Raw genomic sequence first — 23051 nt, 5'->3', positions numbered from 1 at the left:
CATAATAGAGAAAAACTAGCTCAATGAACTAGCAACTCAAGTGATACTAAAATCAAAGAAAAATAGAGCACTAGCTAAACAATTCATCCAAACAATGAGCAAATTCATGAATTAAATTGCAATAAAATGAAAAGAAGCAAGTAAACATGTAAATATAAGAGTGTAAAATTTGAAAGAAGGAAATTAATCACCTAGAAAGAGAGTTGATCATTACAATGCTGTCATTCATGCATAGATTGTTTTTGCCTTTTAGATCCAACCATAATTTTAAGGAATAAACTATACCTATACAAATTGAATTTGAAGCTAAATTTTTACTAAGTAACATGTAAATCTAAGAGTGAAAGATTTGAGAGAAGCAAACTAATCACCTAAAAGGAGAGTGGATCATTGCAATGCTATCATTCATGTACATATTGTTTCTACCTTTTGGATCTAACTGTAAATTTGAGGAATAAACTATACCTGTAGAGATTGAATTTGAAGCTAAATTTTCACTGGATTATAGCCTTATGAACTAGGTATCTAGGAAAAAAATTTGAATCAAATCAAGCTAGAATTCACTACGTTTCAATTAAAAAGATTAAAGATAGGTCAAGTGTATAATTTTGAAATTAGATCTAAGTTCAACATGAAACTAACAGAATTTGAAGAGGAATTCTTGAGAACTTGTAATTTTCATTATGAAAATCTTAAAGTTCATTGAAAAGAGTGCGGGAAAGTTAAAATTGCACCAAGAATCAATCAAGAAAGCTAGAATTAAAAGCTATTTAGCTAGATAGAAAATGTAAAAGTGCAAGAAAGGAAATGTAGAAAATTAAAGAAACCAAAAACTAAAATTCTAGTCTAAAGTTCTTGAAATGGCTAGCACCTCCCTCCTATTTATAAAAAAATAGGATGTGCCTTAAGTTGCAAAATATCTTTTAAAAATATCTAAGTTTGAGTGGCTTTTTAGAGTTTTTTGTCTCTTCCTTAATGGTTGGTTCATCCTTGTTTGGCTCCTTGAACTCCTTCTTGTTTCCAATCTCTCTTCTCATGAATTTTGCCAATCCAAAAAGTCCACATTATTGCCAATAGGAGTCATCCAAAATGCCAACTCGTCAACTTTATTTGGCTTTCTTTAGATTACCAAAGATGATGCCAAAAAAATTGCTACATATTGCAATCTTAGTTACTTTCAAACCAAGTTGTTATGTCTTTGCTTATCATGTTGCAATCTTAGTTAAACTTTTACAAGTTTTCATAAGTGACTTATGTATGATTTTGAGACAAGTATGAGCATAGAGAAAAACATGAAATGAAATCATGGGTATGCAGTTTGTGGAATTGTGAATTGTCATCTTGAACTTTAACATGCATGAATTTTGGTGAAAAGTTATGTGACTATAAAATTGCATATAGAATTAAGGCAAAAGCATGACTTTAGAATTTGCCTATTCACCCTTGACATGAAATCCTAAGCTATACTTGACTCAAGAAATGTTGCCTACTAATCCTTGAAGCAAAATTCTAGGCTATACTAGACTCAAGAAATGATTTAAGTCATCCTTTGACCGTTTGAGCCTTTTTCAAGCCCACCATGAATAAATCATCCTTAGTAACTTTACTTTGAGCCTAATAAATCTTTTTTCTTGTTTATTTACCCATCTCAAATAAGCCCAAGCCTTTTCTTATGAATTATCTCTTTTTCTTACCCAACCCATATTACTTATGTATATTGGGGACACGATAAGAGAATAAATCATATTAGAGACGTAGAGAGGCACGAGGAAGAAAAGAAAAAAAAAGAAAGCCAAAATGGCTAAAAAAAAAGTGAAAAATGGTTACATGAAAAAAAAAAGATGCTTCAAGCCTTGTCAAATTTCTCAAGTCCAAGTTTAAGTAAGCAAAGGGTTTTAAGCCTAAAGTTTACTTTTTCCTACATTAACCCAAGCCTTACGTTACAAGCCAATAAATGCCTATTGATTTTGAGTCAAGTAGGTAAGCCTACAGTAGTGAAGAAGGATTAAGGAAACTAAACATATGAAGTATTCTTTATTTTTGATTCAATATGTGATGGCATGGTATACATACTTTTTGCTTAGGTTGCATGCATAGATGAGAGATAGTTTGATTTCACATGTTTGATAGTGGCAAGTACTTATGATTATGTTTTATGTCTAATCATGCTCACAACATCTTGATATTATACCATAGTAAATAATTGATAACTTATGAAACTTTGATTATGAGTACATCTATATGAGTGTTGGCACTAATAACTTGATGATTTTGCTTAAGGACAAGCAAAAAGATAAGTGTAGAGGTGTGATAATCCTAGGATATATAGATATTTACAGATCATTTGAGAGTGAAATTTTTTAAATTTTCATGAATTTTGCTCAATGTAAATTGGTGATGTTCAGGTTTGCATGGAGAAATAAATTACTTTGAACGTCAACACCAAATCCCATGCAATCCATACGAAAGTGGCAAAATGTGGTCATGAATGCAAAGATATGATCCATACAAAGGTGACAAGCAAGTCTAACCCATTCAGAATCCATGGAGATCTAAAAGATATTCTGCCATTTGCTAGAATGAATACAAGAGTGAATTGTCATCTCCAACTAAATTACATGATTCATGTAAAATCAAAATGATATGGCATTTTATTGATGATTTGCTAAATCATACAAATCATGGAATTTAATACTTGATGGAATTTTTTCTTGGACTACAAATTATGGTAAATAATGGTTTAAATACAAAGAGTGAATTATTGGAGAATCCCATGATTTGTGCAAATCAAGGAAATTGGGTCTTAAATGTTGATTTGTTGATGATTGATTGAAATTGTCCTTTATTGGATAGCAAATTATGTGTGGCAATGGTATTGAAGGCAAGAGCAAGATTAGGATCAATCATATTCATGGATAATCCTTCAATTAGTGGAAGTCACCTACCAAAATCAAGAGTGTCTAAATTCATCCCCTATTGGCCAAAACATACACTATAAATAGCCCATGAATTTTTCTTGTATTAAACATCCATCCTCCATCCAATTCTCCAATCCCTTTTTCCATATTTCTTTCTTTAGTTTATTTTTAGTTTTCTTTAGTTATTTTTTTCTCTTTCCCTTTTGGCTAAGGTGATAGCTTAGCCTTTACTTTTGCTAACTATGTTTTAATCTTAAGTCTTTTATCCATTTAATTAATCTCTCTTTTATTTAGTTTAATGTAAGCAAACTGTTTTCTTTTAATTTCCCTTAAGCAATCTTGTTTACTTTCTAAAGCCTTTGACTTGTTTATTATTGCACTTAATTTGGTTTTGGTTCACTTATAATTACCTTAAAAGCATTTAGTTTTCACTTTTTAAACTTGCAATTATATTTATTTCTTCGAAGCACAGTCAACCATTTCCCTTTTGTATTTTAAAGCATTCAATTCATAATTTATTTTTGCAAATATGTTTTCTTTTACTTTGTTCCATTTTATTTTACTTAAAGCATTTTGTTTTACTTTTTAATATTACAAAACACTTGTGTTTTTTGGCCAATTTCCATTTTCTTAGTAAACCATTAGGTTCTATTAGGATTCTAGTTATTGCAAATTTGTTTTCCTTTGGTTTCATCTACTCTACCTACACCATTGCTAGCAAGATTCCTATTTGTTTAGCTTGGCTCTTTTGGCCTTTACATTATTAAGACTCAATTGTCCCTTTTTTTATTCCAAACATTTGGTACTTGATATAGCACCATCATATAGTCCTCGAAGGATTAATAATCCTACTTACACTTTATTACTTGTAACCTCATAAAAAGGAACAATCAAGTTTTTAATGCTTTGTCAGGGACTATCGTAGTGCTAAAGATGAAAATTGATAACTTTCCTTTTCAACTTAGTAACCTAGATTTTTTTTATTTGTATTTCCTTTAATATGTTTTAATCCTTTCTTTTCTTTGCATGCATAGTGCAAGAAGTGGTGACTTGGCTCCTTTAGATAAAGAGATTGAAAAAACATTTAAAAGACTTAAGCGTTAGCAAATAACCACCCCTATGGCCAATGTAGCAAATGAAGGACAAATGACTCTAAGGGATTATGTAGTCCTTGACCCTAAAGGTTTCCAACCATTAATTAGGTGGCCTATAATTTAAGCCAATAATTTTGAGATTAAGCCATCTATCATCCATATGGTTCAAACATCAGTGTAGTTTGTAGGATTACCCCATGATGACCCTAACCTTCATCTTTCTAGTTTTTTTATAATTATGAGATATTTTAAGTACAATGGAGTATTAGATGATGCAATTAGACAAAGGCTATTTCCTTTTTCTCTCAAGGACAAAGCTAAGAGTTGGCTATCATCACTACTTTATGGCTCCATTATAAAATGGGAAGATCTAGTTCAAAAGTTTCTTGCAAAGTTTTTCCCACCAGTGAAAACTACAAAGATAAGAAATGAGATCACCACATTCTAGCAATATGATGGTGAAACTTTGTATGATGCTTGGGAAAGGTACAAAGGGATGTTTAAAAAATGCCCACACCATGGATTACCACAGTAGCTACAAGTCTAAATCTTCTATAATTGGCTTACTCTTTCTATACAAACCACCATTGATTTTGTAACTGAAGATGCTATCATGAACAAGACTACTAGAGAGGCTCATGAACTAATTGAAGAAATGGCAACCAACAGCTACCAATAGGGAGCCAAAAGAAAAGTCCACAAGAAAATGTCTGGTATGTTTGAGCTAGATACCTTATCCATCATCATAGCCCAACTTGCCACATTGACCAAAAAGGTAAAAGCCCTAGGAACCCAATTATTTGTTGCCCATGTCCAATCCATTAGTAACCTATTCTTGATATATGAAGTTTGTGAAAGTCCTTACTCTTTTGATAGATGTCCAATTAGGGTTGAGACCATGCAATGTGTAAACCAAACAAAACCTTTTCATAACCCTTATAGCAACACCTACAATCTTGAATGGACGAATCACCCAAATTTTTTTTGGAGTCAAACCTTAAATAGCCACCCTAATAACCAACACCTAAATTAACCCTCCCATAATTCATTCCAAGAGAAAAGATCAATCTTAAAGAAATGTTACAAGCACAACAAAACACCATCTAAAGTCAAATGCCTTTTATAAAAAATTTAGAGATCCAAATAGGTCAACTTGCAAATGCCCTAGCAAGCCAACTTGTAGGGTCCCTACCAAACAACACTGAGTCAAACCCTAAGAACTAAGGAAAAAAGTGTACAATGCAATATTTTCAAGTGGGGAACCTATCTATTTATCAGATGATGACTTAGAAGAGGACCTAATAGAGGTAAATTGGTCTAACTTTGTGAAAACATAAGAGGAGTTATTTGTTGAAGAAGACTTTGAAAAAAAGGTTTTTTAAGGGGAAGACTTACAAGAAAAGAAGATGAAAGAGGAGAAAGATGACATAAAAGAGTTATTGCAAGTGGAAAAAGCCATTTCAAGAAGTTTGAATCCTACCTTAGAAAAGTAAAATGAAAGTCATGACATGAAAAGAATGAAGTTAACTCCAAGAATACCCATAATCAAAAGGATAATGGAAGTAGCTGAACCAACCCTAATATCCAAATGGAGAGAGCTATTCAAGAAGTTGAAGGGAGTCATTTTTTATGGTGAATATAGTCCACCATTTCAACCATTCTTGCTAACCAAGCTGTAGACACCCCAATCTGTCTGAGGGTTTACAAGATCAACTCTGGCAATTAAAAAATTAAAAAATAATAAAAATAAAAAAATAGAAAAAGGTGTTTGAGTTTGCATAAAATTGGGTTGGTAGAGTTTGGATTGGATTCAAAGATTGAATCCTAATCACAAGAAGGTATTGAGATTGATCAAAAACTTTTATGATCAATCCTTATAAATAAACACTGAGAAATCACACAGAGAGGAGGAGAAAAAAATAAACCCAAAGATTACACAGTAATAGATTAAGGAGGAAAAACACAAAAAATCATGAAACAGAGAGCAAAAAGTAGAAGGCAAAATTTAGAAAAATTCTAAAGGGTGTCAGAAGTAATTTTAAGATTTTTAGGATTTTTTATAGAAATTTTGGTGTTTTTTCTTCTGGAACTTTTTTGGAAAATTTCTAAATTTTGGTGAAAATTTTCGACACCGGTTCAATTTTCTGATGAGTTTTCCAGCATTGGTTGAACTTTCAAGCAAACTTCCTAAATTTCAGTTAGCTTTCCAGTTTTCAACAGTAACTTTCTAGAAATCGACAAGCTTTTTGATGAACTTTCGATGAACAACTCAGATTTTGGCAAGAATTTTTAGAATCTGGTTAAATTCAACTAGTGTTCTTAACCAAATAGAGACAAAGAGAGAGAAAAGAAGAAGTAGAGAGAGAGGTAGCAGAGGAATTTTGGCGAAATAGGTTGAAACTCAAGCTTTTATACCTCCTCAAAACGACGTCGTTTTGGCATTTAAAAGAGTCCAGGATCCACGTGTTTCCACCTGGGGTGACCCGACTCGTAGTGCAACTCGAACCAGCAACCTGTATCCCTGCCTGGGCTCCAATCGAACCGAGCTGCCAAGCAGCACCTTTAAGCCAGTTTTTGTGTGCCTCAAGCCGAGCCGTGCTAAAGGTATTTTTTTTCTTTTCCATTTAGTTTTATTATTTATTTTTTTTTCCTTTATTTATTTAATGACTAAATTTAAATAAGTTATTTATTTAATTAAACATATTTTAATTTTCAATGATCTCTTTAAAATGAAAATTTAAAAAAATATTTTTGAAGGAAAGTTGAATGTATCAATTTCCTTTAAACATAAAAATTAAAAAAAAATATATTTTTAAGGGAAAGTTGAAAGTATCAATTTTTCTTGAAAATAAAAATTTTCAAAAAATATTTTTAAGGAAAAGTTGAAAGTATCAATTTTCCTTATATAAAGTCATGAGTTTTTTTCCTTATAAAATAAAAAAAAAGATTTATATCAAAAGTCGAATCATCATTCCTTTTTTCTTTGGTCTTTTTCTTTAAAAAATTTTTAATGTTAAATAATCTAACGATGAAGTCTCTGCAAGTGAAACATTAGTTTTCTTGCATACTCTTGAGGTGAGGGAATTTTTTTAACTTTTTGCCAAAAGTATTGGAGTTAATTAAGAATAATTTCCAATAATAATTACTTGGTAAAATTTTTAAGGCTTATCAAATAACTTGAAATTGAGCTGGTATCATCTTTCGATGGGCGTTGTGAGGGTGCTATAACCTTCCTCACTCGTAACCGAACTCTCTAACCCTATTCTAGTTAATAGACCTAAACTTATTCTTTTTGGGACCCTTAAGCTTAGGTGTTCCTTGAAAGGGACAGATTCAGTTAGGTGGCCAATCGCACCTAAACGAAAAAAGATTGGTGGTGACTTCTTAAGTCAATGTCTAGCGATAGATCCCCAGATCTAGATGTTATGATAGTTTGGTGACTCCGTTGGGGACAATCAAGTCGAGAGTCAGGCTAGCAAATAGATTTGTGTTATCCAAAAAAGCTTAAAAAAATGGAATTCTTTGTAAGGATTTTTTTTCTTTTTTTTTTTCATTCATTTTATTTTTTTTAAGTTGCAAACTATGTCATTCATATGCATATGCATAACATGAGCTCTATACCTGAGTTTTATCCCTCTAGAAGGGAGTAAAGTACCTATGCTTTCATGAGGTTCTAATGCCTCCACAGTGGCTAGCAAAATATTCTTATTGAAATTGAATCATTTTTGTTGGTAGCCTGTGATTGGTGAGGTTTGGATTGCCTTACTAGTCTATGATGGACGATGATGTAAAGAACAATTTGGGAACCTTTAGTGGTCAAAATCGTCTAACCCAGCACATATTGTACACTTAAGAGGCCAACCCTAAGATAAAGCCCTTCCTACCTAATGATAGATATACCATGAAACCAGGACACAATAAGGAATAAGTTGTGTTTATCTAATCATTTTGATTGTTTGACTTTGTGCATCATTTTCATTATCATATGTAATATTATGCATCTGCATCACTTTCATTTCATCCATGAAACTAACCATGTTATTTGCCTGATTTTTTGCATCTGTATCATTTTTATGATCATGTTTTAACATTATCATTTGCATCAATTCTCATTTCATCCATGAAGATCCACATTCCATTCATGCATCAACATATCATACATAAAGCATAGCATAGAATTTATAATCATAATTATGGTGCTTAAGGTTCAAAGATAGCTCCACCAAGCAACCTCACCCATCAATATAATATAAGAGCTTGAGCTAGACAAATGGAATAAGAAAATTCCAATCGTCTCAAGAGGATAGAGAAAGCTCAAGAGAAGCTAAAAGGGGAGTTGAATAGGATTTTAAAGGCTTTGAACAAGTTAAAAAAGGGAAAAGTGTAGAGGAGAATACCAGCCAATAAGACCATCCCTTACAAGAAGAGGATGACCCACTGTCTTCTTCTGGTTTAAGACCACATCAAGCCTAATGCACACAAGGTCCACCACCATAACAGTTATTTATCCTGTAGGGTACACATACCCTAGAATGCCATCAACTTCAAATCTGGGGTAGTATCAAAGTTATGTAAATCCTGTCTTTACTGAAAAGGTAGTAGAACCAATACTAGTCCTTAATTTTGATGATACAGAAGAAAAAGAAAAGCTGAGGCCCAAAAAGAAGGAGACTTTAAAAGCCTCAAAAATTGAATAGAAGATGAACTTGTTAGAAGAGAGGTTACAAGCTGTAAAAGACATTGGTTCTTATAGTTTAGTAGATGCTGCTGGGCTCTATTTAGTCCCAGATATGGTAATTCCTTCAAAATTCAAAGTGCCAGAGTTTAAGAAGTATGATGGTACAAAGTGTCTAAAAACTCACATTACTATGTACTATCAAAAAATGGCTGCCCATGCTAATAATGAGAAGCTATTGATGTATGTATTCCAAGATAGCCTTATGGGCTCTACTGCTGATGGTATGTCTAGATGGATAAGAATCATATTCGTCTTGGAGTGATATGGCCCATGCCTTCATTAGTCAGTATCGACATATTATAGACTTGGTTTCAGATCGCCTTTCTTTACAAAACATGGAAAAAAAGTAACTGAATCATTTAAAGAGTATGCCAAGAAATAGAGGGATATCATTTCTCAAATGCAGCCTTCTTTGGCTAAGAAAGAGACCACAGTATTGTTCATCAGTATTTTGAAATCTCTCTATTATAAAAAGATGATAAAAAATGCCATAAAAAATTTTGTCAACATGGTAATTTTGGGTGAAATTATTGAAAATGTCATTAAAAATGGCAAGTTGAAAAGAGGGGAAACAAAGAAAGTGCCCGAAAAAAAAGATACTAAAGTTCAAGCCATGAGCTTTAGTAGACAATTCAGAGGATATCAATCCTATCCATCACAAGGTTATTCCCCATTCTATTCTACTGGGAACAATATCTCACCTTACCCATATCAACCATATCCACAACCAGCTTACTCACCAACTTACCAATAAACCTTTCAAATACCTGCAGATGATTCTAGTCATATCACTGCATCAACTTCAAAGCCTAACAACCAAGCAAGTAGTTTAAAGAGATCTTGGGATAACTAAGAAAGAGCACAAATTGACCCTATCCCTATGACCTATACTAAGTTATTCCTAGAGCTCATCAAGAACAACTTGGTCTCTCCAGTTATTTTAGAACCATTGAAGCCACCCTATCTAAAGTGGTATGATGCTAGTGCAATATGTGATTATCACAATGCAAACGTAGGTCATTCTATTGAAACCTATCTTTCTTTTAAACACAAAGTGCAAAGTTTGATTTAGAAAGGCTTAGTGAGCTTTGACGAACAAGTTGGGGTAAGATGTTAATAAAAATCCTTCGCCTAATTGCACAGGGGGATAATTTTGAAAAGGTTGTTAAGGCTGTTGGAAGCTACTTGCCATTTTAAGATTTCTTTCATAATAATGTTAGAAATTCTTTTTTACAATATGATTTCACTTGTTATCATTTCAATAAAAGGTAAGTTAGTGCATTTCATTTCTTTTTCTTTTTCATTCAACTACTATTCCATGCTTTGTCACCTTTCATAACTTTTTGTTCTCATTCTTGAATTCCAAACGATGAATGTTTAGACAATGATAGAAATAATTTTAGGATTTAATTTTGAGAACTCATTCACATTGATTTTGGAAGATTATTTGAGCAAAAGAAGCCAGCTACTAGCAGATGTGAAATTAATATGACTTGAAGATGTGCAGTCTTTTATAAAGATTCATGGGCTTATTTTTTTTCAATAGATGATATTTAAAGAAGCATTCACATTTGAGATGAAAAATGGCCATTTTTCTTTTACTATTCCAAAAACCATTCATCGTTATCCCTTTGAGCCTGTTATGATTTCTTTTTCTAAAGAACCCTAACCAAGGATCACCCTTTACATTGGGAGGCATTTTTTTTAAAAAAAAGAGGCAAAAAAAAAAGAATTGTAAAAAGTCTAAAAGATAAAAAAAAAAAGAAAAAAAAGAAAAAAAAAGGAAAAAAATGAATGCCACAAATAAGTAGGGCAAAGCAACAAGAATCTTTTTGTGATGAATGAAATGGAAAAAGGAAAAGTAGTGAAATGATGTAAAGTGGGGCAAAATGCCAAGCTATATCAAGTGATGATCCTTTGGTTTTAAACCCTTTAAACACATATTTTGAGCCTATTTTATCTATTTCTTTCATGACCCCTCACCATGGCCTATGTTAGAACCTTTAAAAGTCAATTTGGATCAAATGTAAGTGCTCAAATTGAACAATCATATGTTGGGCTAAGGCATGCTCATGATGGAATAATGGAATCAGGTTATATTGCTATAGAGATTAATGTGTGAAAGACATCAACAATGGATCAAAGATGAGAGAAAAAAAAAAGAGAAAAAATAAAAATAAAAAAAGTGAAAAAGAAAAATGGATGAAAAAAAAGAGAAAAAATGAAAAAGGAAAGAAAAAGAAAATGAAAGATGAAAAATGAAAGAAAAAATAAGAAAAAAGAGAAAAAAAAATGAAAATGAAAAAAAAAGAAGGAATACTCAAATTGAAAACCCGAAAAGGGCGATTTGGTTAGAGAAATCTCTGAGTTGGGAGTTGTATAAATAGTTCACATGGATGGAAGGTCAAAGACATCTGAAGATCTCTCAAAGCTGGGGCAAAGTTTAATAAGCTAAAATGATTTCGACAATAAATGGAATGAGTTTTTGAAAAAGAATCTTGGATTAATGTTTAGAATTGTTTGAATATTCATTGTTTGGATATACCCCTCATACCAATGACATGCATCCAACTTGTTTCTTTCTCCATTTGTTTTTGTACCAAACTCATCTTCACTGATTACTTTTCTCCCAATTCACTCAGTGCTTTTTTATTCTCGTATCTCTAGAATGAATCAAGAAAATGTATGATTGCATTCTTTTTGTCATGAATTGAGATGGTGATGAATGAATGATAATGTGCATAAAAGATTCTTGCATTCATTTGAAAGAAATCCAAGATGATAAGGCAAAAATGATGAAGAGATGGTGAAAACTTAAGAAAATGACACATGGGATGGCCAAATGATGAACATAGGGATGGATTGCTCAACAAAATAAATTGACAACAAAAATCTAGAAAGATGATGTGATCCAAAAATGTATATAGTGATGGATTGGCTGACATAACTTATGAGTTGTGGTCAAATGATGGAAGTAGTGTGGATCAAAGGGTGAAATTTATTTTGTTAGTGCTGATGAGCCTATGAGTTGTGTGATGAAAAAATATGGATCAAAAGCCTATTAGCTATGATTAAATGAGGGAAATAATATGAATTGATGGACAAAAACTTGTTTTGAAATTGCTAATGTTGAAAAGCCTATGAATTGTGATTAAATGATGAAGGATGAAATTTGTTTTGGAATGGTTAGTGCTAAAAGGTCTGTGAATTGCGGTCAAATATCAATTGATGAAACTTGTTCTAAAGTTTTAAAGAGCTATAAAAGGAAGATGAGAAATGGTGGAGTCTTGAGAACCATATTACTATAATTAATTAGAGTTTCATGACATTTATCTGCATTACATGCATTTTGTTTGCATCATCGTTTAATAGTACATGCACATGATTTGGTGAATATTTAAAGTTTTGTTTGGACATGCATTAGCCAGCAAACATGAAAATTATGATTTAGGATATGGCATCTACATTATTGTGTCAATCCAGATTGTTGCACTTGTATTCTTGATCATAACATATAAAATTTTTTGTCACTTAAAGAAGAAATTGTGAATCTTTTGATAAGAATTCTGATTTTTTTAAAATGAGAATCTTTAAGAAATCTTCAAATGAGAATCTTTGAGTTTCAAATGAGAATCTTTGAGTCTTAAATGAGAATCTTTGAGACATTTTCAAATGAAAATCTTTGAGTTTCAAATGAGAATCTTTGAGTTTCAAATGAGAATCTTTGAGTCTTCAATGAGAATCTTTAAGACATCTTCAAATGAAAATCTTGGAGTCTTAAATGAGAATCTTTAAGACATTTTCAAATGAGAATCTTTAAGTTTCAAATGAGAATTTTTTAGTCTTAAATGAGAATCTTTAAAACATCTTCAAATGAGAATATTTAAGTCTTAAATGAGAATCTTTAAGGCATTTTTAAATGAGAATCTTTGAGTTTTAAATGAGAATCTTTAAGATGTTTTCAAATGAGAATCTTTAAGTTTCAAATGAGAATCTTTGAGTCTTAAATGAGAATCTTTAAGACATTTTTAAGTTTTAAATGAAAATCTTTGAATTTCAAATAAGAATCTTTGAGGTGTGAAACTCAAAATTTGTCGAATGTGAATCTTTGAATTGAAATAAGAACCTTTGAATTTCAAATGAGAATCTTTAAGATGTGAAACCCTAAAGTTTGTTGGGTGAATCTTCGAACTAATGAAAAGTTTTGAACTTTTGGATGTAAATCTCCAAAATTCAAACAAAAAGCTTTGACTCAACTTTTGGATGCGAATTTCTAATTTTTTTAGCGAGAACCTTTGAACTTAGATGTGAAACTCTAAGATTTCTTGGATGTGAATCTCCAAAATTCAAACGAAAAGCTTTGAACTCAACTTTTGGATGCGAATTTCTAAATTTTTGAGTGAGAACTTTTGAACTTAGATGTGAAATTCTAAGATTTCTTGAATGTGAACCTTTTGAATTCAAATGAAAAGCTTTGAACTTTTAGATGTGAATCTCTAAAGTTCAAATAAGAATGTTTAAATGTTGGATACGAGTCTTGCAAGTTGCAAATGCGAATTTTGAAATCTTGTAGATCTGGATTCTTACACATTTGAAATTTTATGAATCAAATTCTTGAGAAACTAAAATTTTGAGAATCAAATTTCAGTGAATCCCTGCGAAGCTGAAAGGTTCTTGTGAATCTGAACCTTTGACTTTTGAACTCAAATTGTGAATCTTTGAGTTTCCATTACAAATTACATCAAACATGATCTATGACTCTTCTAGACATGATTGTCAAGGAGCTTTGTTTATTTTTTTCAAAAGTTGTTGAGTCTCTGTTTAGAGTAGCATTATTTATATTTCCAAAGTTGTGGTGCCTCTGTTTAGAGGAGCATTTTATTTTTTTCAAAGTTATTTAGCCTATATTTAGAGGAGCTTTGTTATTTTTTTCAAAAAAAAATGTGTCAAATTGATTGGGTTATCTACGTCTTTGCACAATTCTTGTTTCACAGAAAATGAGTAAAGAAGGACAGCTGTAGATACCCCAATCTGTCTAAGGGTCTACAAGATCAACTCTAGCAATTAAAAAATTAAAAAATAATAAAAATGAAAAAAAATGTTTGAGTTTTTATAAATTTAGGCTGGTAGAGTTTGGATTGGATTCAAAGATTGAATCTCAATCACAACAAGGAATTGGGATTGATCAAAAACTCCTATAATTAATCCCTATAAATAAATGCCGAGAGATCACACCGAGAGGAGGAGAAAAACAAAAAACTCAGAGATTACATAGCAATAGATTAGGGAGGAAAAACATAAAAAAGTCACGAAAAAGAGAGTAGAAAATAGAAGGCAGAATTCGAAAAAATTCTAAAAGGTGTCAAAAGTAATTTTTGGATTTTTAGGATTTTTTATAGAATTTTCGGTGTTTTTTTCTCTAGAAAATTTTTAAAAAATTTCCAGATTCTGACAAAATGTTTTGACATCAGTTCAATTTTTTGATGAGTTTTTTGGCACCAGTTGAACTTTTCGATAGACGTTCCAAATTTCGGTTAGCTTTCTAGTTTCCAGCAGCAACTTTCTAAAAATCGATGAGGTTTTCGATGAACTTTCGGTGAACAACCTAGATTCCGACAAGAATTTTTAGAATCCAGTTAAATTTAACTGGTGTTCTTGGACGGATAGAGAAAGAGAGAGAGAAAAGAAGAAGTAAAGATAGAGGGAGCAGAGGAATTCTGGTCAAATAGCTTGAAACTCAGGCTTTTATAGCCTCCTCAAAACGACGTCATTTTAGTGTTTAAAAGAGTCCAAGATCTGCGCGTTTCCACCTAGGGTGACTCGACCTATAGCACAACTTGAACCAGCAACCCGCATCCCTACCTAGGCTCCAGTCGAGCTGAGCTACGAACCGAGCCGCCAAGCTGTACCTTTGAGCTGATCTTTGCGTCTCAAGTCGAGTCGAGCCGCGCCAAAGGTTTTTTTTTTCTTTTCCATTTAGTTTTATTATTTATTTATTAATTTTTTCCTTTATTTATTTAATGACTAAATTTAAATAAGTTATTTATTTAGTTAAACATCTTTCAATTTTCAATGATCTCTTTAAAATGAAATTTTGAAAAAAATATTTTTGAAGAAAAGTTGAATGTATCAATTTCTTTTTAACATAAAAATTAAAAAATATATTTTTGATGGAAAGTTGAAAGTATCAATTTCCCTTGAAAATAAAAATTTTCAAAAAATATTTTTAAGGAAAAGTTGAAAGTATCAATTTTCCTTAAAAATAAGAAAAAAAGATTTTCAGAAGGGATTTTTAAGGAAAAGTTGAAAGTATTAATTTTCCTTGAAAATAAAAATTTTTTAAAAAAGGGCATTTCTTGAGGAAAAGTTGGAAGTACCAATTTTTCTTAAAAATAAATTTTGAAGAAAAATATTTTTAAGAAAAAGTTGAAAGTATCAATTTTCCTTGTATAAAGGCATGAGTTTTTTTTTACTTATAAAATAAAAAAGAGATTTATATCAAAAGTTGAATCATTATTCCTTTTTCCTTTGGTCCTTTTCTTTTCTTAAAAAATTTTTAATGTTAAATAATCCAAGGATGGAGTCTCTACAAGTAAAACAGTAGTTTTCTTGCATACCCTTGAGGTGAGAGAATTTTCTTAATTTTTTGCCAAAAGTATTAGAGTTAATTAAGAATAATTTCCAATAATAATTACTTGGTAAAATTTTTAAGGCTTATCGGATAATACGAAATTGAGCTGGTACCATCTTTCGATGGGCGTTGTGAGGGTGTTATAACCTTTCTTACTCGTAACCGAACTCTCGAATCCTGTTCTGGTTAATAGACCTAAACTTATTCTTTTAGGGACCCTTAAGCTTAGGTGTTCCTTAAAGGAGACAGATTCAGTTAAGTGGCCAATCGCACCTAAACAAAAAAAAATTAGTGGTGACTCCTTAACCAATGTCTAGCGATAGATCTTTAGATCTAGATGTTATGACACAAGTTAGATGATTTAAGGAGTTTCTACATTCCTTGTTTAATTGATCTTTTAAAATTTAATGAAGCTTTATGTGATCTAAGATCAAGTGCAAATCTAATGCCTATGAACATTTTTGTGTAGCTTAGAGCTAATGCATTGAAACCTTTAACTTTTAGCATTAGATTTGCTGATTAGTCCATAAAGCAACCTCAAGAAATCTTGGAAAATGTTTTGGTAAAAGTGGATGAGTCTCATAGTTGATTTTGTAATACTTGACATGGTTGACAATAAAGCTTTCATTTTGCTAAGTAGACCTTTTTCGTTGATTACAAAAGCTTTAATAGATTTTCATAATTTTAAAGTAACTTCTAGATTTAGGATGAAAAGATTACTTTTAAGACATATGGACAAGGCACCTTTAGGAAAGAAGGAGCAATGCAATGAGTGTTTAGCATAAAGGATAAGGAAAAATTAACTTATAAGAAGCCCACTAGTTTAACCAAAAAAACTCTAAAACCTCATATGACAAGCCCAAAAGGCCTTATTCCAGTAACTCATTTGTCTATATGATACTTGCTAGAAAAAAAAAACTAATTGTTAAGCACAATTTTATCAATGTAATACCAGGAAAAAGAAACAACAAGGGAAAATATCACTAAAGGGATAGTTGTTTCTAGTTACTTAGGTTTGGTCCAACCTAACCAAAATCCTTATTGCTTGAAAGGCAACCTAAGTTTCTTTTTCAAAATTGATGCTTTTGTTATTTGTTTTCTTTATTTTGTTAAAACATGTTTTCCTTGATCTTACTTTGTTTGTTTTGTTTTGTTAGTTTGCTCTCCTAGTTGATTTTGTAGTACTTGACATGGTTGATAATGAAGATCCTATTATGCTAGGTAGACCTTTTTTACTAACTGCAAAAGCTTTAATAGATGTTCATAATTTTGAAGAAACCTTCAAATTTATGACGAAAAGATTACTTTTAAGACTTGTGGACAAGGCACTTTTAAGAAAGAAAGAGTAGTGCAAGAAATGTCTAGTGTAGAAGAAAAAGAAAAATTAACTTATAGGAAGCCCACTAGTTCAACCAAAGAAACTCCAAAACCTCATGTGACAAGCCCAAAAAGCCCTATTCTAACAACTCATTCCATCTATGTGATACCTGCTAGAAAGAAAATTCTAACTATCAAACCTAGTTCTATCTATGTAATACCAATAAGAAGGAAACAACAAAAGAAACTCCCACCAAGATGATAGTTGTTTCTAGTTACTTAGGTTAGGTCTAGTCTGACCAAAGCCAGCACTACTTAGAAGGCAATCCAAGTTTCATTTTTATTGTTGATGCTTTTGTTATTTGTTTTCTTTATTTTATTAGAATAGGTTTACCTTGATCTTGCTTTGTCTTGTTTTGTTTTGTTTTAGGAATAACAATGCAGAAAAGATGAATAATAGAGCCCAAAGCATTCAACTTCAATGAAACAAAGATAGGGGAGTTTTCCTTAACTCTAAACTTTTGATTGTTTTGAACTATTATGTAATTCAAGTGTGGGGGAGGGAAAATTTTTATGTTAAAATAGTTTTTAACATTTTTCAAAAGATTACCCTAAAATCTTTGCTTTTAAACTAAGTTGTTATGCCTTTTCTCATCATAGTTGAACTTTTACAAGTATTCATAAGTGACTTATGTACGATCTTAAGACAAATATGAGCATAGTGAAAAAATGAAATGAAATCATGGGTAGTCTATTTGTGGAATTGTGAATTATCATCTTGATCTCTAGCATGCATGAATCTTTGTGAAAAGTTATGTGACTATAAAATTGCGTATAGAATTGAGGCATAAACATGACTCTAGAATTTGTCTCCTCACCCTTGATGCAAAATCCTAGGCTATACTTGACTCAAGAAATGATTTAGGCCATCTTTTGACCATTTGAGCCTTTTTCAAGCCCACCATTAATAAATCATCCTTAGTACCTTTACTTTGAGCTTAACAAATCTTTTTTCTTGTTTATTTACCCATAACAAATAAGCCCAAGCCTTTTCTTATGAATTATCTCTTTTTCTTACCCAACCCACATTGCCTATGTATGTTAGGGACAAGATAGAGAACAAATCATAATAAGGACATAAGGAAGCATATGAAAGAAAAGAAAAAAAAAATGAAAAAGCTAAAAATGGTTGCATGAAAAAGAAAAAAAAAGATGTTTCAAGCCTTGTCAAAGTTCTCAAGTTCAAGTGTAAGTAAGCAAAGGGTTTTAAGCCTAAAATTTCCTTTTTCCTACCCTAACCCAAGCCTTACATTACAAGCCAATAAAGACTTATTGGTTTTGAGTCAAGTATGTAAGCCTTCATTAGTGAAGAGGGATTAGGGAAAGTAACCATATAAAGTATGATTTATCCTTGATTCAATATGTGATGGAATGGTATACATACTTTTGCTTAGGTTGCATGTATAGATGAGAGATAGTTTCATTTCACATGTTTGGAAGTGCCAAGTATTTATGATTAAGTTTTATGTCTAACCATGTTTATAACTATCTTGTTATTATAGCATAGTGCATGGTCAATAACTAGTGAAACTTTGATTGTGAGTGCATCTATGTGAGTGTTGGCTCTAATAACTTGAAGATTTTGCTTAAGGACAAGCAAATAGATAAGTGTGAGGGTGTGATAACCTTTGAATTTATAGATATTTATAGATCATTTGAGAGTTAAAATTTTGAAATTTATTTTGAAATTTTCATGAATTTTTCTCAATAATGATGTAAATTGGTGATGCTCAAGTTTGTATGGAGAAATTTATTATTTTGAATGTTAACACCAAATCTTATGCAATCCATGCAAAGGTGGCAAACTGTGGTCATGAATGCAAGGATATGATCCATGCATAGGTCATAAGTAAGTCTAGCCCATCAAGAATCTGAATCAAGAATCCATGGAGATCCAAAAGATATTCTACCATTTGCTAGAATGAATGCAAGTAAAAATTATTAGAGATATGGCATCTCCCAATGGATTCCATGATTCATGCAAAATCAAAGAGATATGGCATTTAATGATGCTTTGCTGAATCACAAAAATCATGGAATTTAATACTTGACAGAATGCTTTCATGGAATGCAGATTATGGGAAACAATGGTTTAAACAAGAAGAGTGAATTATTGAAAAATCCCATGATTTATGCGAATCAAGGAAATTAGGTCTTAAATGCTAATTTGCGGATGACTAACTGAAATCTCTTCTTGGATAGCAAATTATGGGCAGCAATGGTACTGAAGGCAAGAGCAAGATTAAGATCAATCATATTCACTGACAGTCCCTCAATGAGTGGAAGTTACCTTCCAAAATCAAAAGTGTCTAGATTCATCCTCCCTTGGCCAAAACATACACTATAAATAGGCCATGAATTTTTCTTGTAATGGATGCCCATCCTCCATCCCATTCTCCTATCCCTTTTTCCATTTTTATTTCTTTAGTTTATTTTTAGTTTCCTTTAGTTATTTTCTTCTTGTTCCCTTTCAGCTAAGGTGACAGCTTAGCCTTTACTTTTGTTAACTTTGTTTTAATCTTAAGTCTCTTTTACATTTACATAATCTCTCTTTTATTTAGTTTAATGCAAGCTTACTATTTTCTTGTAATTTCCCTTAAGCAATCTTGTTTACTTTCTAACAGTTTTGGTTTGTTTATTATTGCTCTTAATTTGGTTTTGGTTCACTTACAAATCCTTTAAAAGCATTCTATTTTAACTTTTTAAACTTGCAATCATATTTATTTCTTTGAAGCACATGCAGCCATTTCCTTTATGCATCTTAAAGCATTTGGTTTATAATTTATTTTTGCAAATCTGTTTTCTTTTACTTTTTAATATTGCAAACACTTGTGTTTTTTGGCCAACTTCCATTTTTTTATTAAACCATTTGGTTATCTTAAGATTCTAGTTATTGCAAATCTATTTTCCTTTGCTTTAATCCAATCAGCCTACACCATTGCTAGCAAGATTCCTATTTGTTTGGTTTGGTTCTTTCAACCTTTACATTATTAACACTCAATTTGTTCTTTTCCTTGTTCCAAACTTTCGGCCATCTATATATAGAGTTAAAAGGCATACTTTCAGTATTTGATCTAACACCATCACATAGTCCTTGTGGGATCGACAACCTTACTCACACATTATTACTTGATAGCAACCTATGCACTTGCAACCTCATAAAAAGAGGCAATCATCCTATGACACTCCCAATTGCCTATAAATACCCCCTCTTGCTGCCATTTGAAGAATTGGATTAGAGAGCCAAGTAGAGTTTAGCACATTTGCTTTCTTGCACTTTCTTTCTTGCCAAACAACCTTGCATTTACGTTTTCATTTTAATTTTCTAGCAATTTAAAGTTTATTTCAATTCTTCTTTTCATTTACTTTCTTGTTCCTTCCATTTACTTTCAATTACTTGTTGAATTCTTTTCAATTGAGCTTACAATTTTAAGTTTCTCAAATTATGTTTCCCTTTATTTTCTTTGCTGCCAAACACTTTATTTTCTTTCTCTTTCTATTTAATTTCCAGCAATTTACTTTGATTTAAACTTCCATTTACATGTTCTTACTTGTGCCTGAGCTCTAGGATCATTTCAATTGAAGCAATTCTCTTTAATATCAACTTGTCTATTCGATTTGTGCAATTCTGTCTTCACATTTTCTGTTTCCATTTACTTACTGTTTTAATGCAAATTCCTTTAATCTTTGCACTTAAATCTTGTTCATATTTCAATTACATGTTCATACATTAGTTCTTCAATTTGCATTTAATTTTAAGAGCCAAACATTATAAGATTTGAGAGCAAAAGCACAAGTTGCTACTGTGATCCTGAATCTGCCTTGTCACTTTCTATTTCATCCTTTCCCTGGATGATTCATAGTTGTTTGGTAATTGATGAAGGTTAGTGTTACTTCAAGGTAGTGACAGTGCCTATGAGGTAATCTCTAGCTTCAATCAAGCTTAGTTCCATTTCCTTTGCATTTAATTTTGAGTTTATTACATACTTGTTTAAATTTATGTTTTACATTTCCATGTTACTTTAAATTCTTGTTTTAGCTTTGATTGTGGTTAATTGATGCTTTTAATTTTTTTTGTTCATTTACATACTATGTTCTTTAAATTCCTTTGAAGTTTAATGATTAATTGTTTACTTTTCATGACTTTAATTTGCAGTTTTCACATAGTTGTTAAATTCCATCTTCATGCTTGTTAAATTCTATTTTGATTCTTTACATAGGGTTTTTGTAGTTTCTACTTTCTTAGATTGTTTGTTTAATTTGTTTGCTTGCAATTGTTAGTAATTAGTTTCATTATTAATTCGAAAGAGCCAAATATAATTAAGTTGCTCAATTTTGGTGCTTAGAACTAGGATTAACTCAATCTTCACGGGACGATACTCACTCATCACTTTATTATTTTATATGGCTCGTGCACTTGTGGAAATCCATCATCAAGCATCAATAAATTTAAAAACAGAATTTAAACATACTCTAAACTGCTTCTAAAAGTCAAAATACAAACTAGCAAAATCACAAACACCTACTATACTATGTGATCTCTACCTAAACAAACTTACTTGACCTTGACCTAACATCATTTTAAGAGTAGAATGAACTTAAAATACATGAATATGGGTTGGAAATGGATGAAAACAGAACTGAAATAAGATTTGGAAAATCAAAAGTAAATAAGCTAATACTGTGTCCTACTTGCAAAAATTAAAGTGGCATGTAAAGAACATTTAAAACTAATAACAAAACATGAAAATGAGATAAAATAGAAAGCAAATAAAACAAGGAGAATCAGCATAATGAACCGAACATGAAGGTGATAAACAAAATTTAAAATGGCAACAAAAACAAGTAGATGTAACATAAAGAAAACAACAAGAGTCAAGTCTCCAGTAGCCTCCATAGATTATTTCTCATAATAATGGCATACTTAGACCATCCTTCTCAAGCCATAAACAAGCATAGACATGAATAAAAATGAGCAAAAGCAGATTGCAAACACAAGGCTGAAGACACAGAAATTAAAGCTGAAAGTTGCATTAAAATGCAAAAGGAACAAAGGTTAAAAGTTTAATGTAAAGGCTTAATATAAGAAGGATCAAAGAAGAAATTAAAAGACTAAAAAATACAATAAAAAGAAAGCAAAATGGAGCCAAACAGCACAGCAACAAGGTCAGCAACAACGCTGCCTGAAGCTGGCGTCCTTAGGCAGAAAATAGAAAGGAAAAAATTGCTTAAGGGGGCTTTCTTTTCTCCAACACTTAAATGTTCTATTTATACTAGATTCCTAGGTATATTTTAGCCAATAATAGAGAATCAATCAGCCATGTCAGCCCTTTCAATGTCAGCTCAGAAGTGGAGAAGTTTTTTAGTGCGAAAACAGTGATTGCTCTCCTTACCATTTTGTCCATGTGAGCTTGTACAATTGTTCCAATAAGAGTTCATGACGCAACCATGTAAGGGACATGCAGACAGCCACGTAGGGGCTTCAAATGAGAGGGACTGGGGGACCAAATAATGCCAAACCGTAGCTGACAGTGACGAGGCAGCAAGGGATATTGACATACGATTTTGGTGATTTTTGCCACGATTTTCTCTTCTGCAACCCATGTACATGTGCCAAATAAGCATCCACCTCAACTCTGAATTTTTAGCCCCAATTTTGTCCAAACCATGAACTACAGTAAAAGAATGGAGCAGCTGTCACTTTCATGTGTCCAAAATTGGCTTGTAGTGCAAATGGTCCCCTTTCACGCATGTGCGCCATTCAGCTCAAATACTCAGCTTGAAGCTCATACAACTCCAAGTAAACTTGTACATCAACTCTTTAAAGTCAGCTCTCCCTCGTTCACACATGCACCTCTCGGCTAGGATACTTTATTGACATGACTTGGTATTGGCTTCTTGGTAGCTCATCAACTTCTTCATGGTTCAATTAAGGCATAGATTTCAACTCAATTTCAGCTCATTTAACATTCTCAAAAGCTTATAAAATCAGCCTCTCAACAGGCTACAAGTGACGCCTAAACAGCAATCCTTGTGTAGCTTTAATTTTCAGCCAGCTTTTGCACCATATTTGCTTCCAAATTTAACTCTTTAAATCAGCCACTTAAACTTGAAATTAACACTTCAAATGCAGCTCCAATTTAGCTCAGAAGCAGCCTTGAACTCAAGCCAAATATCATTACAAACAACCTTGAAAATTAGTCTTCAATTTAGGCCAATTCTGACGCCATTTGCAAGCAGTTTCTAGTCATTTTTTCTCACTTCATTTTCAACCTGATTTCAGCCTTCAAATA

General features: G+C 31.8%; 1 non-coding gene across 1 annotated transcript; it reads right to left on the bottom strand.

The window, feature by feature from the left end:
• Positions 1 to 4430: 4430 nt before the first annotated feature.
• On the bottom strand, positions 4431 to 4537 carry LOC149516495 (small nucleolar RNA R71). The gene has a single exon (XR_016346067.1). It is a non-coding gene; the product is annotated as a small nucleolar RNA R71 (small nucleolar RNA).
• Between the last annotated feature and the right edge of the window lie 18514 nt (positions 4538 to 23051).

This window comes from Durio zibethinus, chromosome 10 (assembly GCF_047325235.1).
Source record: "Durio zibethinus cultivar Kanyao isolate XHJ-2024 chromosome 10, ASM4732523v1, whole genome shotgun sequence".
Lineage (NCBI taxonomy): Eukaryota > Viridiplantae > Streptophyta > Magnoliopsida > Malvales > Malvaceae > Durio > Durio zibethinus.
This window is presented reverse-complemented; position numbering and strand designations above follow the sequence as displayed.